Source organism: Quercus robur, chromosome 6 (genome assembly GCF_932294415.1).
Source record: "Quercus robur chromosome 6, dhQueRobu3.1, whole genome shotgun sequence".
Lineage (NCBI taxonomy): Eukaryota > Viridiplantae > Streptophyta > Magnoliopsida > Fagales > Fagaceae > Quercus > Quercus robur.
Window position 1 is genome coordinate 52,684,148 of NC_065539.1, and position 5,623 is coordinate 52,689,770.

Sequence of the window (5,623 nt, forward strand, 5' to 3'; positions counted from 1 at the left end):
CTAGGCCCCATATTATAATTATATATTAATACATAGATTATATGAGTTAATTTTATATGAGTATCAAATTGTCACTTTTTTTATTTCTTTGAAAATTCAACAGTTGTAACAAAAATGAAGAGAGGATTCAAATCATGATTCTTCACATAAAGAAATGCCAACAATGCCATTGAATTACAAGGATTTTGACAAAATATCACGTACCACCTTTATAGTTTATATTTCGTCTCATTAATAATTTTTAAAGTTGAACCATTTGAGTTTAAAGTACTTTGGTTGGCTTAATGGTTCTTAAAACGTCATGTATAAGATCTATGAGGTTTTATGTTTCGACATATTTGCTCAACATTTTAGAGCCACTCTTGAGGAATTCTTCTAAGTAAATTTTATTTATTTTATGAATTCTATGCAATTTACTTGTTGTGTGGGACAAAAATGAGAAATAATCAAGTATTCGAAAAACTGTTGATACTTGTGGTGAAGATATAATTCACCGTTTAAAAGTAAAGTCAATTAAATTTAATAAATACAACATCACAAAGAAAAGGCAGAAAATGGTATCATATCGAAGTTGAAATCTTCTTTATTGATTTATAATTTAACGTCCAACCATGGATTAAATAAGTGGGAGAGGTTTGATTTCTTGCTTCTTTTATTTTCTTATTTTTTTGGAAAAACAACGTATAAGTCAAAATCATCATTATCCCAATTTCTTTGTATGCATAATTTTCTACAATTATTGGTCATAAGAAACAAAAGGGTATCATGTCTCTAAATTTTATAATTTCAATTAGAATCACACTGTTTCAAAGTAGAATTAGAATACATTGTTCAATTGACAATAAAATATATAGCATTCCATTAACTAGTGTTTTGTACCTCAAAACGGCACTTAAATTGAACAGTTTCACTGGACCATTACCTAGAAAACACCAAATAATACCGAAAACTAACATAGCAACAAACTGAGTACCAAGGATTATCTTTGTTTTGTTCAAACCTCAATCTACTAGAGAATAATATGATTTGCATTAAACACAATGACTAAATTAGCTAATCGATGTGTAATATTGTATAATGTGATTGGTGTACCTCTCTAGAATACTGAGCTAATTCTTAAGGATTATATAAATCTATACTAGAATAAGACAATAAACACAACTAGTATGATTATATGATATAGTATTCATCCTATATATAACGGAGTTGGTGGATAGCGTGCAAAACATATCTGCTAATTTTTTAATAAACCAATTTACGTAACATCAAACCATGTCAGGTTATCAGGACTTAATTATTTAATTTATATTCCACAACCACAAGATTAAAAAAAATTAATAATAAACAGTGTTTGTTTTGGTTTTATTAATGGAATTTTCTAACTTCTAGATCATACAATATAATTACTAATTAATATTTACCACATATAAGCAACAGACTATTATATGCTCCCTTGTAAGAAGACAACAACATTTACCTCTGTGATTTTTTTCTACAAGGAATTTTAATTTTTTAAGTTGCTTTTGTCTTTCTACAATTTAAAATTTTTTTGGACTTCGGAACATAATCTACTAGTATGGATATTAGTTTTTTTAAAAAAGGGGTTTTGTATTCTAATCTATGGTTTTACAGCAACAAAACTCAAACAGAGGTAATTTTCTAATGACAACTTGTGTTACTTGTGTACCTGAAAGCTTACCTTAGTTGGACACATGGAGTGGTATTACATTCTCCCAAGAAAAAGACAAAGGAAAGTGGTATGACTTTAAACGTAATTAATGATGCAACCTTAGTTTTTATTTTTGATAAGTGAGTTTTGGCTCTTAAGGGAAGAAAAGATTAGAACTAATAATTTGTTTTTCATATGATTAGATCAGATTATAGGCCCCTCCATTTTATGAGTTTTGGCTCTTATGCCATTGTCCTATACTTGAGTTTGATGGTGTAAGATTTATTAGTTAAAAAGTATATATCCATGAACAATGTGAGGGACACAAATTTTTATTTTTTTATTTTTTATTTTTATATCTTCATTAAAATTTTTGATTCACATAGGTCAATTACATACACAGTTTTTCTCATCCACTAATTATAAAATACCACGTCAATAATTATATAAAAAAAATCTATTATTATTATTATTATTATTATTATTATTTGAGTCCTTGTATATATATTTTTCATGACAACATGATATCAGATTGACAAGAACATCCCCTCCTTGTTGGGTTATTATTACAAATGGGGTCTCCTCGTGAAGATGTTCCTTTTCCCGATAGGTCTTTGCATATTTTTTGTTTGCTGATGGTGCTAGCTATATAATAGGTGTCCCTTCCATCCCATGAGAGGAGCTGTAAAATGCAAAGCTCAAAACCGATGCGTATTGATATTGTAATTTGTAATCATTCAAAGGTTTAGGCCGGTAACTGCAGGGTCCACATTGACTTGGTCACTTATTTGCATCCACGTCACTCGGATTAATATCTATCTATCCATCTATATATATATATCTCATTGACAAGGGACGGTCCATGGCAAGAACATGATAAGATTAAGAGTAGACACCACCAAATGGCCCAAACAACCTCCTAACATTTTCCATTTCCAGTTCCAACTGCTAATTGCTAAATCTTAGAAGTCATGTGGGTCCAACTGCATTAACTATAATTTTGTTTCTACATGATTGCACTATTTTTTTTTTTTAATAATAATTTTATAGCTAGTTATGATAGAGGATAGAGAATTTAAATCCTAGATGTTTTCGATAAAAATACTAGGAAATACTTACTATAAGGCTCTTGACACGATCGTGTTATTCAAGGGGAAAATTAAAATTTTACAACTATAGCCTTTTTTAATTGGGGGAAAAAAAAAAACTCTAATTAAAGACGAATTTAAACAAATTAAGGGTATTCAAATTTTAAGTTAAATTTGAACTAAAAAGCAATTTTTTTCTATTTCAGTTTCCACATTTTTTCTAAATCCACTCATCAATGATCAAACTCTCTATTTTATTTCTTTATTTTCTTTTTCAAAGTTTAGAGATTAATATGTAACTTATAAAATTATATGATTTAATTTGAAACCTCTTCTAAACTATTGGATTTAATTTGTAACTTATGAAAGTATATAATTTAATTTAAAACCCACCATAAATTATAAGTTTTAAAATACATTTTAACTAGTTTTGATTACCTACTTTCTTCTTTGAAGAAAATGTTTAAGCTGTTATTCTTTTTTTTGTTTGTTTGTTTGTTTGTTTTTTTTTTTCATTTATTACCAAACAATGAAAAGTCATAAATAGTTAAACATGTTTTATTATTTTCTCTTCTCTAATAATAAATCAAACACCGTAAGGAAATGGGACCTCTAACTTTAATTCTTACTCAATATATATCACCATCGATCTTCTCAAAGCACATCAGTGACTCAATCTCACCCTAATTTTCACTAACTTGCCATTTCTCATGAGTGGGTGTATGCTGGCCTTTTCTAATCTCTATAATGCACCTCTAAAAAAGCTAAAGAAGATACATATGACACATTTTTTTGTCATAATCTCTCTCTATCTCTCTCTGTACTATGATTCAATTATGGAGTTTTCTTCAATACATTTGGTTTTTTGTCATCTCTAATATGTAACTTATAAAATTATATGATTTAATTTGAAATATCTTCTAAAAAATTGGATTTAATTTGCAACTTATGAAACTATAGAATTTAATTTAAAACACCCCATAAATTATACGGTTTAAAGTCCAATTTTCCTAGTTTTTGTTACCTACTTCCTTCTTTAAAGAAAAGGTTTAACTGTTATTCTTTAGGTCTTTTTTTTTTTTTTTTTTTTCATTTATAACCAAACAATGAAGAATAATAAATAGTTAAACATGTTTTATTATTTTCTCTTCTCTAATAATAAATCAAACACTATGTAAGGAAATGGGACATTTAACCTCAATATATTCTTACTCAAAGTATACCACCATCGATCTTCTCAAAGCACATCAATCTCACCCTAATTTTCACTGACTTTCCATTTCTCATGAGTGGGTGTATGCTGGCCTTTTCTAATCTCTATAATGCACCTCAAAAAATGATAAAGAAGATATATATGACACATTTTTTGTCATAATCTCTCTCTCTCTCTCTCTCTCTCTCTCTGTGTACTATGATTCAATTATGGAGTTTTATTCAATACGTTTGGTTTTTTGTCATCTCTAATCAATCAGTCTGTGTTTGCATGCATAGCATAGACACAACATTTCAACTAAAACCAAAATTTAGTTAAAAGCGTTGGTGGGCATGACATCCACTTGTTTCTTAATGCCACATGAAAAACCACAGGAGATAGGGCCCTATAATAATAAGAAGGGGGACCTCTTCAGATGTCCCTTCTCTCATAGGTTTAAGTGCTGATGGACCCACTGGCTTTAGTGGGCTTTTAGTTGGGTTCCCCCACCACCCTCGTCCCTCACTTGTAGGGCTTAGCCTTTCACTTGTACGTTTTTTCAGGCATGCACTAGTTAAGGCCTAAGGGACCATGTCCTGTAATCAGTAGATAATGTACACACTAGCAAGAGAAGCCAGGTCCAGTGCCTTTCTCATGTTCAATTAGTTTACCAAAGTCACTCTCAACATTTAGCCGAAGCAAAACAAAAATGTCTCTCTCAAAAACAGTAAGGGTAAAAAAAAAAAAAAAAAAAAAAATCTTTGCTAGAGAGGAATTTAAGGACCCCTAAATGGTGTCAACTCTAAGGCTATACTGCCTTATCTTTGTTTTAGAATCTGAGAAGCACACGGACACTCTAAAACTTTTGCCATGTTTGTGTAGGATATAGGCATGTCCGGATACTGTGAATTTGTGTTCTCAATGTGTCAAGAAGTTACAATGTAACTTGATCTTGATTCCTGACCCAAATATTTTATTAATTAATTATCATATTTTCACTGTGTTTTATCCTTAATTTTTAAGAATTGCTTTTATCATTGTGTCCTATATAGTATTGTATCTGAATGGATTGGAATTTCAATGGACTTTGTTGGAATACTGTACCAGCTCCAAACAATCTGTCCGCATTGGATTAAGTTAGAAGCCATTAAGCTCCTTGTACGTAGAATATTAAGCTTCTCAATTAAATTCAAATACATGGTTATATTATATTGTCTAATAAAAAATATTCAATGCTATTTTTTCATGATCAATTAAATTCAATGCACCTACACATTTGAATTTTCCGAGCATAACAAAATTTTCATAATTTTTTTTTTTTGGTTGTATAAAGTTCTTCACCTTCAAAGAGACTGCATCTTTGCCAAACAATTTTGGAACATGTTGCAAACCCAATTAATTACTTCCATCCCCTCAAACTTGATTATGAGGCAATTGTGTTTTTAAGAATATATCATTTTATGTCAAGAGTCTTGTAACTTAATTGGTTGGTACTACTTAGTATTTCTAATAAAAACATTCATGGTATTTCAACTATCAAATTATAATAAATAAAAAAAACACAGAATACATCCTCTTATGTCTGGGCTCCCTATCAGGCATGTATTAATTGGGTTTTGGCCCAGACGGTTCCCTAGGAACTGAAAGGTATTTCAACTAGATCAGGTCCTTTTA